Source organism: Odontomachus brunneus, unplaced genomic scaffold (assembly GCF_010583005.1).
Source record: "Odontomachus brunneus isolate Ranch 3 - 2012 unplaced genomic scaffold, Obru_v1 Obru_scaffold_134, whole genome shotgun sequence".
Lineage (NCBI taxonomy): Eukaryota > Metazoa > Arthropoda > Insecta > Hymenoptera > Formicidae > Odontomachus > Odontomachus brunneus.
The window spans coordinates 263,815-277,706 of NW_022639584.1; the positions used below are offsets into that span (position 1 = coordinate 263,815).

The 13,892-nt window shown below is 42.4% G+C and overlaps 1 protein-coding gene across 5 annotated transcripts in view; it reads right to left on the reverse strand.

The window, feature by feature from the left end:
* Positions 1-13,892, reverse strand: part of LOC116850146 (G protein-coupled receptor kinase 1) — a 50,892-nt gene that overhangs the window by 9,276 nt on the left and 27,724 nt on the right. The gene's annotated exons all lie outside the window — the stretch shown is intronic.

Sequence of the window (13,892 nt, forward strand, 5' to 3'; positions counted from 1 at the left end):
ATAACGACCCGCGCGCGCAAGATCGTTCCGCGTCGGCTCTCTCTCTCTCTCTCTCTCTCTCTCTCTCTCTCTCTCTCTCTCTCTCTTAATTCTCCTCTTTTCCCTTTTTCACAGCTGTGGCTCGGATAACAAAGCGCTCGCTCCGCGATACCGTTGACATAATAGCATGCGAATTATTCGACAGAATTCTGCGTATACGCAGAACACTCCGCGCGCAACTCTTTCCAATTATCCAAATGACTCACGGAGTACGAAAAGTACGTAGGTGTGTAAGGCTCGAGTCAGTCCGCTACATTATTATTGTACGGAGAAGACAAGGAGAAACAGAGTGAGAGGGTATGAGAGGGCGAGAGAGAGAAAGAGAGACGCGCGCTAAAGAATTAAATTAATTTTAACTCTTATCTAAGACTATGAATTAATCTTAAATAAACGGCGGAGTGGCATAATGGATTATTAGGATCTAAGTAATTCTTGGATTAGATATTGATCCATCTGTTCTTATCACTAATCTATGAATGTTTTTGCTACTTATGAAATCGAAAGAAATTATAATAAAGAAACAAAACACACACATGTTTTGAAGAACGGTAACGTTGGAAAAGTTGATTCGGATAAATTTTACTATGTTTAGGGCTCTAGGGTTAAACAGATGACACAGAAGGAATTTATATCTAAACTATTTGTGAAATTTGGCAAGAAAGTCTCTCTTTATGGAGCCCACCCAGATTAAATCCAGTCGTATTTCTTACAAAAGTCACTGTGGTAGACAAAAAAGACCAGCGACAAGGGATGAACGAACGTATAATCCTCACACCCTAAATGTGCTTGCGGATATTGCTGGAACGCCGCTGCTGTAAATTCAACATACCACGGGCAATTTTCTAGCAGATACAAAAAACAGCGATAAATTTAAACTGCGGCCACTCAGAATTCCACCTGGACCAGGGAAACATCGTTTTGAGGGGACAAATTTGCTCTAATTTATTGAAACATTCGCTCATACCGCCAAAATCCAACCCAAGCCCGAGCGAGACATTCACCCTTGCGATTCCGAGTGGCGGTTGTGTTTTCACTGTCGCTTCCAGTGAAAATACTGTCACTTTTCACTCGTTTTGAGTGAGATGCCACTCCGAGAGATTTAGAGGGTAAAGAATCGCCCGTCCCTAGTCGCCAGCACCGTGTTCTTGCTCACCGAACGAGATATCATATTCGGTGAATAATGTAATCTTCATGTGATCACGGTGACCTTTGCGTGAGAAGGTGTGCCGGCCGAGCGTCCGAAATCTTCGCGACATTCTTCGAGATTGCTCACCGCCGATGAATAAGGTATTCGAGAATTCCCACCGTCGATCGCTCGGCTGGCTCCGGTTGGCAAAGGCCAAATAGTAATTATCGCCGACGACGACGACGACGACGACAACGACGACGACGGCGGCGGCGGAGACGCATAACACACGTATATTAATGTTGACATTTGAATCCGGTGCCGTCGCGGCCAGCACGTCACATAACCCACGCGAGAGTACACGCGCGCTTACGCAAATGCCCGATAAAAGAGAAACGCCAGAACCCGGTCGAGCAATCGGCCCAGGCCGTAAACTCACTGGCTGGCTGGTCGGACGGCCGGCCGAAGTACATACGTCGCACGCACGTAGCATCGCGGTCAATTGCTTCGCGATGGATGCACCAAGGCGAGCCGATGCAGCTGCAATTGGTAATGCCAGCTATTTCAGTCGAGTGACTAGGCGATTTGAGAAAAAAGAGAAAAGGCGTGTTCGCTCGCTCGACCGCTGGGAAACGGTGCAACGCGCGGTGTGCGATAACAGTAGCGTAATCAATGACTCTCGAGAGAAGATAACGCGCCGGCGAAGGGAGTGTACGTCCAACGTATGTACATACGTTCTCGTAATTCTCTCTCTCTCTCTCTCCTTTTCCCTCTCGCGCGAGCGCGTCTCTTCCCAGTGACGCTTTTATTTTCGACTCGCGTTGTGAAGTCGAGTTAAAAAAGGCACACGCTGCTGCGAAAACTTGTTTGCCGCAGCAGCCTGCGCCTTTGAACAATCTTACGGCGAAGACGGAAGAGAGATGTGCCTCCACGTAGAACGTTTCTCAATTGGAACTCCGACAGAGAAACATTCACTCAAAAAGAAGGAATGGTTTTGCAGTCGTAACGAAAATACATCTAGACACGAGAAGTTAGAGAATAAGACAGATGAATGATCAAACAAACGCTGCGATGTCGTATATGGTTTTTGTATTTAATATAGATTACAGAGACAGAGAATTTCTCTGTGCGGAAACTACTAGTGAAATTCAGTAAGAAAGGTCTCTTTGTGACGCCCTTATCCAGATTAAAACCAGTCACACTTCTTATGAAAGTTGACCGTAGTGTACAAGAAAGACCAGTGACGAGAGACAAACGAATATATAATCCCTTCTCCACTCACTTATTAAATTTGCTTACAGATATTGCTAAAATGCTACTGCTGTACCATCTTGTGTACCACAAACAATTTTAGCAGGCTTTTTCAACAGTTGCACAATTTTAAGCAACTTTTGAGGAAATTGAATTAATCCTCAGAAAATTTCTCTTGAGAATACAATCATTCACGAAACGAAGAAATACTAGTTCATAGTAGCATCATAGTAGTTTTTTGCTCGGCTAGGATCTTATAAATAATTTTTTTTACTTCCTCAGGGTATGTATTTATATATGAGAAATTTTTGAAAAAGAGCGAAGGAGAAGAAAGGACTCCGCGCAGAAATAATTTTTCTCAACAAATATGGGATTTTTCTGCGTAAAAGCTGGAAAGAAAGAAATATACACACATCAGAGCGAAACCGAGTTTACTGTGTGCCTGGAATCGAACCCCGTGACCTTCCCGCTTGCGGAGCAACCGTCCAATCGACTGAGCTAACCAAGCTCTTGCGTCGATCTTTTTGCTCTCTTCCTTTTCTGACTTAACTGTCAAAATGATATGACGGTCCAATTGCTTACAACCGAATCTTTCTATACTAGAAAGATCTTTCACACATTACTCTAAGGTTAATAAAAATTTCCGGGATTAAATACGGGTTGTAAATAAAAGATATACTACTTCGAAGTAGTCCGAGTTGTGCGTCGAAAATACACGTCAGTATGGAACATTCTCTTACTTTTCTAAAATTTTTTCGTCGATATGGTAAATACCTTCAGGTTAAAAAATATGTCTAAAGAAACTATTGGTTTCTTGCTAACATATGTAACTAAATTTTCGCTTTTAAATATGCATATATTCTAGTCGCGCAATACACAAGCCTGGAAAATTATATCATTACTATGCTAAGTCTGGAAATTTATATTATTACTATACTATGTTAATCAAGGAAAATTTTTTGCATGCATATATATGCTTGAAAAAATATACAATTATTCCTGAATTATAATTTAGAAATATTGCAGTACGAAATATTAGGCATTCACGATATGACAATGCGTTGATAAATAAAACAAATATAAAAAAAACAAATGTAAAAAAAACAAATGTAAAATTTATGTACTATTCATTGCTTAAATTTTATGTACTATTCATTACTTAAAAATCTCTCTCTTTTTGTTTCTCTACTTTTCACTTAAATTAGCGATCATCCAACTAATTTGATAATCTAAATTGGAGCGCTTTGTTTAAAAATGTGGGGATATTACAAAATGTTATTATATTATGAAGAATATTGAGGTTTGCGACTTTGTTTTCAAGTACTGTGAAATAATTGTGCAAATCGAAAGTATCGCAAACAAATATCCCACGTTTTTTATCCAATTCTGGAGAAATATTCTTTTGAAATTACATCCCGACAACCGTTGCGTTATGGCGAATTATTTTGGCGCAGTTATTATTACATTACGTATCAAAATTACACTTCATCTCGTGATGCTGTTATTGTACAATGATTGGGCAATTTATTCTCCCTATCGGAGAATATATCGTTTTCACTTAATGTATCGACGTTAACATCAAACAAAGTGCTTTTCGCGACGACGTCCTTCCCTCCCTCTCCCTCTCTCTTTGTCTCTCACACACTTTTGTCTGTCTCGCACGCGAATCGGAACCGCCGGATTTTGATGACACTCGGTTTTAGCGGCGAATCGGCAATTAATAGTCGCGCTGCCGTCGATTCTCACTCCTCCTCTATTCGGCGTTAATTGAATCCCGCCTCGTCGGCAGCGTGACTCCCTTATTTATGCAATGACATCTCAGGGGCTGGTCACCCGTGGAGATCTGCACCAAGGGCGCGCGATATCTCGCTAAATTATACAATCGGAAGGTCGCCGTGCCGATCGAACGACAGCAAGACGGCAAGACGGCGACGTGAGACTCTTAATTTCGCGCGCATGCGAATCTCTCTCTCTCTCTCTCTCTCTCTAAAACGCCTTTCGAAAGTCTCCGCGAGTTATTATGCAAAACGGCTACTTATAAGGCAAATATGAAAATTTATTCTCGAACGCCTCGCCGTCGCCTTCACGGACTTTTACTCGGCGCTGATGTAAAAAAAGGCGTTTTATCACTTGCGTCTCTCTCTTCCCGCTCGCCCATTTAGCCCGGCAATCTCATAAACGCGCGATATTATTCGTCTATTAAGTTAACGCGGCAAGTCGCCAGCGCGTTATCGTGAAACTGGCTAAAGTGGCCGCGTCTCGTTGGAATTTCGAGGATGTTTACGGACAAGGGCGGAGAGCCGGAAACGACTCGGGGACGAGAAGGCCCTCTTGCGGCCGCCATATATAACTCCGTCGTTCGTGTCTTTGTCCGCGAATTCGTCTCTTCCGTAGCTAGATATTAGCCATAATTTATAGTAATTATTTTCCCACACGATTGTAGTTATAAATAGCAAATTCTCCTCTATTCAAAAAAGTAACATGTCAAAATATATCTATATACTGCGTGAATCAGAATTCGTGGTACAACTAACAAGAAGATGATTCTACGTCTCTAAATAAATCGAAGTGATTCAATAACTCTTTTCCAATCGCAGCTCCGTTCTCGAGAAAAATAAATTTGAAAATCTGTCGAGTACACGTACGCTTGACTGAAATCCAACGAATTCGGTTTCGCTACAAGTGAAATTAAAGGAAATCGCAGCGACTTAGAGCGAAGCTAAATTCGTCGAATTTCAGTCAAGTGTACGAACACTCGACAGATTCTCAAACTCATTTTTCTCGAAAACGGAATTTCAGTCGGAGAAAAGTTATTGAATCATTTCAATCTATCTTGAAGCGTTTAACCACATTCTGCTTAATTGTACCACGAATTCTGGCTCAGTATATATAAAATTACCACGAAGTGACGTAAACAGTTGAGAGCGAAACACTTTTTTTCTAGTGAGGTTAGTGATTCATTTAATTATTACAATTGAGGGTTACAGCTGACGAACTTGTGCGGTAATTGGGCAGCAGCCGAAATGACAATACGTGGTGCGAAAGTAAGTTTCGTGCATGTCAGTGAGCAGTGATTCTCAAATGTGACAACTACACGGAAAAAAAAGATCTGCTATATATGAACAACTAAACATAATTTGCTATATTAGCCACTTTTCTTTGCTGCAGGAGCTAATTTCTTTGCTATGATAACAAGAAAATTTGCTCTTGCAACAAAAAATAGCTAAAGCAGTAAATCATGTTTAGTTGTCCATCAGTAACAAATTTGCTACGTTAGCAACTTTTCTTGTTGTAGAAATAGATTTTCTTGTTATCATAGCAAGAAAATAGGTTCCTACAGCAAAAAAGTAGCTAACAGCGAATTATATTTAACTGTCCGTATGTAGCAAATTATTTTTTTCCGTGTAGATGAGTTACTAACTTCACTTCCGCGAAATTCAAACCGTTCAACATGTTCAAATTGTTTCGTCCTGGACCGCACATACATTAACATTACAAGGTATTTTGTAAACAATAAAAAAATCTTTTTGGCAGTGTCCCGACCTTTTCAGGCTTGACATTCCGAAATCGAGTGATTGAGAGTCGGTCATCCTACCCGCGGCGTACGTTCACGTACGTTGACCACAGGCGGCGAACTTCGTTCCTTCCGTCGAAAAGCGATAGCTTCCTCCTTCGTGAGACGATGCCATCAATCTGGCGGAACTTAATATCGCCGCGCTGCCAGTTCCGCGTACAGTTTGTTGTCGGCGATGAATACGACGCGGGGGCGTGGGAAAAGCGAGGGTGGGCAAGACGAAACGTCGAATGCTTTGCCAGGGACAGGAGTCGGGTCATCGACTTCGTCGTTCCTCGCCACCCTGAACGACGCGCTGCCGCTGTCGAGCAGCGCGTTCGATGAAAAAATAAATAATGATTAAAAATATCGAGGAACGCGTGATGTATTTCGAATATCAACGAGGAGCCCTTCGCGAGAGGCGAGGGATTATTTCAAGCAACCGACACAACCGGCGCGTTCCCGGAGCGACTAATGAGTAAAAATAAAGCGTAGAGAATAAAAACGGCGCCGATGGAACTGTGCGAACGATGGAAAGAAGCTCTCCTCGATGTGGACTCGAGATGATCGCTACAAGTATATCTTACGACAAAGTAATGATCCTTACAAGTAATCCTAGTGGATTACAAAACGATTTAGATACAATGAACTTGAGAGCATAGCCGATGGTCCAATGAGAGAACTTATTCTTCAACAATTCATTCTCTTATTGGAACATTGGAACATTGGATACTCTGAAGTTGTCATTGTGTCCAAAACATTTTGCGATCTATTATACACTTCATTACTGAATGGTGGCCACACATTTTTCCGAATGAAGCTCCTGATCGTCACAAATTAAGAGACACTGCTGACGCGTTCGCGCTGTAATCAGTTATGACTCGAAGTGATCATATAAAAATAAATGTGATTAATATAACATTCAAGTATTGTTATTCTCCCATAGCTTAAATTACGAACTTGTAGACTCTGTAGGCTCAAAAACATCTCTTTGTTGACTGATTACGGCGCGAATGCATCAGTAGTGTCTCCCGATTGTCTCTCAATCAACATCCAGGAGCGCTGCAACTTCATTCGGGAGGATGTATGGCCATCGTTTAGTAAGCGAGTGTATGTACCACGCGGGATTACAACACGGCGCGAGGTGACGTAAACATAAAAGTTGAGCAAAGCGTCGTAATAAACCGGGCGTAAGAGCGCGCTTGAGCGTGAAGTTCGGTACGGGGCAATTTCTGGTAGTTGAAAGGGAGATTAATCCCTCTGGCGCTGCTGGAGGGGTGCCGCCGGCGTAGGGGGTGAATGAGCTTTGCTACCGATCAAGATAAATCTGCGCTTACCGCGATTGGTTGGAACGTCGCCAGGCGCATCCAACAATAATGACGAGGCTTTCATTACGCTTGACCGTGCGCCGCCGAGCGGTCGCACATGAAAAAAGGACACCCTTTGGCTTTGGAAAATATCTTTACTTTTGATATGTCAAATGAGATTACATAGCGTTGAATGAAGTTAAGTTACTTGCACACGGAAAAAAAGATTTAGTTGAATTAACCAAATATCAGGTCGAATATGAACGATCCAAAATTTCCGATTGAAGTAACCCGAATTCTATTTAAGTCAACCAAAAATCTTGTTAACTTAAATAGAATTCGAGTTACTTCAATCGGAATTTCTGGATCGTTCATATTCGACCAGATATTTGGTTAATTCAACCAAACCTTTTTTCCGTGCAGGAAAATTTTTGCATATTTTGTACATGGAGAAAATATTATATTTTTTTTTCATGCATACACTGAGGGAAAAATTATCTTAAAATCAACAAATTTCTTTGACGGGTGCAATTCACATATTTACTTAAATTTAAATTCTCTTTATTTAAATCAAATATGGTTTACCTGATTTAAGTAAACAATATTTGGTTCAAATAGAGAGAATTTATATTTAAATAAATATGTTAATGGCACTCATCAAAAAAATTTTTGTTGATTTTAAGATAATTTTTCCCTCAGTGTAAATTTATCTCAATTTTACTATGTTTTTTTTAGTAATCTAGCAATAAATTGCCAATAAAAAGTATATTTTTGCAAAAAATTACCTAAAATATATTTTCGTAAAAAATCATTTAAAATATATTTTTGCAAAATATATTTTTAATTTATCTCCGTTTAACGCTTTGTAATATTATTTGAAGATTATCGTATCAAGGATAAAAATACTTTCCAAATTAGAATGATTGCCTGCATTACAATCTTTTACTCTGCATATGAATTCGAAATCGAGCACGATGTTACGTGATTATATGGAAAAAAAGGTACGAACCCGCACTTCCGCGGGCAGTTATGTAAATCTCTCCACGGCCGAATAATACGGGATCCCGCCGTTTAGTTAATTGGCTGGCATTTTGGTGGAGCGCGAAAAAGAAAAAAAGGAAGAAAAAAGACTGGGAAAGAGAAGAGCGGGAGTGACAAGCCTCGGCGGACTTTCCTGCTGAGAATTAAATGTCATTTCCGCGAACGCGTCCGAGTGCCAGTGTTAAACGGTTATCTGACTTTGGATCGGTAAGTAGCCGCACTTACTGTCTTCATACCTATATAGAAATGTCCTCAAAAGTAGAAATTGATTGTCCCAATCCACGATACCAATTCGGAATCTCATTCTCGTCCTAAACAATTGGAACTCTCACTTGTTTCTCAATCGGTAATATCGACATACTTTTATGACATCAAACAAAGAATCCTATTTTTATACCGACTCTTCTATTGTATTCAATAGAGTAAACAAAATTTCTAAACATTGCATATTTTACCGAATAACGATGAAATCATTTGGGAAGTCAAAACATGTTTTGTTCAATTTCAATGTAAAATACAGATCAGAAAAAAATATTGAGAGATCTTCGGTTTTCCCGCTTAGAGTCGCATGTCTGAAACGTTACATGTTTAACAAAAGACCATCATTATTTTGAAGAGTCGAACTCATCTCTACATCTCAATTAGACCCCAGGGAATTTTTTTATACCGGTAGTCATTCCCATCCTTCCCTCCGACCGTTTCGGACGTGACCGAGAAGTATTTCAATAACGGCCATCGAGTAACACTTTCGGTGTAACGTGTCTCCTTTGTATTCTCCATAGATCTCCTCGACTCTGCAATTTTTTGCGCGCTCCATTTGTTTGCCCGCACTCAACTGATCTCGATTCCTTATCCATATTCAGTTTTTCTGCGAGGCAACGTCTCTCCCGAAATTTATTACTCCGCGGCTTTGCCGCTGCTGCAATATTTGTTTTAATAATTTTTGGCGTCTCTCGCGTCACATCATCTCTTCCGCTCCGGGAATTTGTCAGTCGCTCGATTAGTCTCGACGAGATCGCGCTGACACAGCGTACAATACAGTCGTCACGCCGACAACAACGACGACGACTACGTTTGGAACGACCAGTCTCGGAGTTTGACGGCGAAATCCCGGTGCCAGGAGCGCATAAACCGCGCCGGCATATTTCCGTTCGCGCCTCAAAAATCGACCAAGACGCACGGCTACGCGTCGCGCAGTAAACGTTCCGCCGAGATGGAAGAAGTTTATTGAAACGGAATTACACGCTTGTTGCATTAGCCGCGCCGCTAAAGCCAAGCGCAACACTCGCTCTCTCGCTTACCGTCGTTTACTTATTTTCACAAACCGCCCAAGGTGCGCAAAAGCTCGCTCACACGCTCGCGTCATACTTTACTGCGCGTCTGTCAATCAAAACGGTCCTTATTGCAGTCTCGCCGCGAACAAAACGGCGAATCCGCTTTTGCCTCCACCGGCAACTTCGCAGACCGCGAACATATTCGTCGTCGTCGTCTTCTTCTTCCTCTCTCATGAAATATATGTTCACTTCTCTTCAAGATCGATATTTTTTATTTTTCCTTCTATATCTGCAGACGGCCAAGTTCTCCTCAAACATCCGAATGCGTTTTATCCCGGAAACTCACGCTACCTCCAGGAAGGAACGTCGCGTTCGCCACATTGATAAAAAATTGATAGGAGTCGTATACAGGGTGTCTGACGATAACATATAAAATCGCGTGCACGCGTTTAAGTCAAACTGAAGAAAAATGTCTTCCAATATTTTTCAAATAATCACATAGATTTTTTAGTTATTAATCAGAGAGGATTGATCAGTGATTGCGATACAAAGTTGCAAGGTGTGACAGCAAACTAAGAGAAAAAAGATGGTTGATCTAAAATTATAGTTATTTCTGATCCAATATATTTTGGTCCATACTTTTTAGTCGTCTCAACACGAAAATGGCACTCTGAGAAGGAAAATATCTAAAAATTCGTAAATATTTATTCAGTGGGTGTACTAAACGACATATCCACATAAATCTAAATCCTTTTATTTAAATCGAATAAACAATTCCGTATCCCGATCATTCGCCAATCTTACTTAATGAACAACTCAAAATTCTACATGCTAAGTGTTCGCTAAATGATAGAGGCAGAACTTTTGTTCAGTTTGATGTAATCTATACGGGAGTTTTATATGTTCCCATTAGGCACCCTGTATATCGAGGGAAAAAGAAAAAGAGAGAGAGAGAGAGAGGGCGAAGGAAAGAGAGAGGAAAAGGGGAGGAACGGGATGCAGCTCCGGCGGCTAAATCGAATTTCGACGAAATGTCACTTATCTTCGCGTTACGTAACGCTATTCGACGGCGGTATCTCACAGGCGCGGAAGCGGCGCGTTACACGTTAAAATTAATCGCTCCTAAAGCCGCTGCCGTCACCTCCTCCACCTCCACCTCTCGGGGCCGAAACCGCGCGAGTGCAGTTAAAATCGCATAAACAACCGACGGGGTTCGCGCGCCGTAGAACGGTATTTCCAGCGGCGGCGGCGGCGGCGGCGGCAGCGGCCTATCTATTTCCACCCATGGTCGCTATCGTATTCCGCGAGCAATTTGACCGCAAGAAAATTACACTTGGTCCCGTGAAAAGCGACCGCGCGGCGGATTAACGAGGAGACGCGCGCCTCTCGCTCTGCTCCGAGTCTCTCGCTCGGCGTGCATTTAGCGGGGATCCTTTTAGGCGGAAAAGCGGTCTCTCTACACGTCCCGAGGAGAGGTGGTCTCGCGAGTTTTCCGAGGCTTCAATCTTCAGCCATCCTTTCGCCCTCCTATCGGCCGCCCTCTCTCTTTCTACTCACTTGATTGCAATCTCCTTTTCCGCGACGTGAATAGGGTGGTTTCGCGGTCGGCATTCAAGCATCTGAACGCGCGTCGCAGCGGCCGATAAAAGACGGTAATTAATGTATGTATGCCGGCGTGTGTCACTATTTACGATGGCAGTTATGTATTCGAGGAAGAACAGAAGAAGGAGAACGACACGCGATGTGTATTTCAATCTCGTGTTCGCGCGAGTGCGAGTCCTCCTCGCACTGAGAAGAAAACCTTTGGTATTTGTATAATCACGAGAAACAATTATTATAAATCATGCTCAAGAAAACATATCTTTTTATTAAATTCTGCTATAATGTTAATGATAATAACCTTATATCAGAATTCGTTTCAATCCGTTTTTCGAGTACATGTTTCAACGGACTCTGCGATATATACTCTTTGAAGTACAATCAGTATATTCTTTACTGAAATGCTGTACTTATAACTGATGGTTCATTCCACTATATAATCAAAGAGATATAAGATAAGGCAATAAAATGACAGTGTTTCCACTGAAAATCAATAAATATTCTCTGATTACCGAATGGAATGTTGCTTTTACTGATTTAATTAGAAATATTTTTTTGTTTAAACGTGTAATATGGAGCTCTGCCTTATTGCTACAATTTTCGAGTTGGAACAATCAAGGGATATGGTTGGGCCCAAAAGTAACGATAATTTTAGTTAGATCGATCATGTTTTTTTTCTCTCAGTGCGGGAACGCAAATTGCGTTGATCGTCATTCGATTCGTTCACCTCGAACGAATCGATTAACGATTCGACTCGCCTCAGGGAGACTTCTCGTTTCTTGCGTCACTCGGACGTAATTACTCAATCTAGCGAATGCTCGGGAGCGAGCCAGAAGCGAAAATTCGCGACGGCGTTTTCGCGATTGTCGCATGTTGCGGGAAAGAAAGAGAGAGAGAGAGAGAGAGAGAGCCCGTTTCAACTTGTTTCCCCCGAAACTCGCTTTTTCGCCCACGGAAACGAGACGTTTTTACAACGAAAGGAGATACGTTCGCCTGGAGTCGACTGATTACTACCTTTAATTACATCCTGCACCACCGCAGTTTCCTCACTACCTACGACGACGACGACGACGACGAGAACATCGGCGACGGCGATGCAGGACGAGCTTTTTTCTCGCGGGCGCGCGCCCGTTTGCTGGAAAGTTATTTCCCTGCGCGGGAAAAAGAGACAGTATGCTTTGCGTCTGCGTGCCGAATAGCAAAGAGGAGCAGCGACGAGTAGTCCAGTATCTTATCGATCGCATCTTAAGCCAATCAGCGATTAACCGATCTTGTCCGATGACACTGACGGATGGCTCCCAATCTCCGTCGCGTTTGAATTCTTCGCGCGAGGAAGAGTAAAAAGATGACGAAGAAGACAGAGAGAAGAAGAAAGGCGAACGACTTGGTGCGACGGGGGTCTGTCGCGGCGCGAGGCATCTGTATGGGGAATTAACTGCTCGATTCAATTTGTCGCGACCTTAATGAAATTGATTAAAACTCCAAGCCGAGAGGCCGGGGCGGGAGTAAATTTGCGCGACGACGAGCGACAGGTTAACGCGACGACGACGGCCTATATCGGTAATCCTTCGTGGACTAATATGTTTACGAACGACTCCGTCGTAATATCCCGGGGTTTATGAAAAGCCATTTCGAAAGGGAGGAAGTATCTTCGAAGACGACGGGAAGAAAGGAACGGAGCAAGAGAGAGGGAGAGAGAGAGAGAGAGAGAGAGGCAGAGAGTAAGAGTGAACGTCGAGAGGCGCCGGCATGTCGACGACGGAGGGAAGAAAACCGAGGCGCTGAGAGTAAACTTTGTCGAGCGTCAACACGCAGTAGCGATTCGACTATTTGCGGACTGAAACAAAGCGCGCTTCGGTTTCACGGCACCTCCTCTTTCTCGCGAAACACCGCTTTACTCAAGAGAGAGAGAGAGAGAGAGAGAGAGAAGGAGAGAGGTCTGTTATAAAAAATAATCGAATACAATCGATGGTTGAGCGGGAATCTCAAGGCAAATTTTGGTCCTACATCAACTCTGCAAACTCCGCCGAACTTAAAGAGATAATGAAGAATTTTGAAACACAACGCAGCACATTTTAAGACTATTATCAAGAAAATATTTTTTGTTAAAGACAATCATTACTCAAAAGAAGGAAAGTAAGCTGAATAATCGCTTTTCTTAGCAGTAGAAATGATATTTTTCTCCGTGTAACATAAAAGCCTGCATGCTCGGTTTTAAACACGTCCTTTTTCCCTCGATGCAGTTGGAAACGCAATCGATGGTCCAATGAGAAAACTTGTTTCTGATTAAATCCTCGAAGTTGAGCTCTCTCATTGGACCATCGGCTGCATTCCGAACTGTGCAACAAATAGAAAAAAAAAAGAAAAGTGTTCAGATCGTATTGTGCGCGAAACACCGAATATACCGTGTTACGTTTCGAGGATTCTTCATTGGTCGCGAAATTGGATGGAATTTGCATGGTCGATATAAAAGCAAAATTCCGTCTCAGGGGGCGCGTTTCGTCAGCATTGCGGAGGAAGCAGAAGAAAAATACGGAGCAGAACGAAGCGGTTTACATTCGCGTATTCGTCTATCTTCGCCACTGCTGACGAGCGTATATTTTTTCAATTGCGCACGCTAGGAAATTTACCGATCGCTCTCTCTCTCTCTCTCTCTCTCTCTCTCTCTCTCTCTCTCTCTCTCTCTCTCTCTCCTCTCTCTC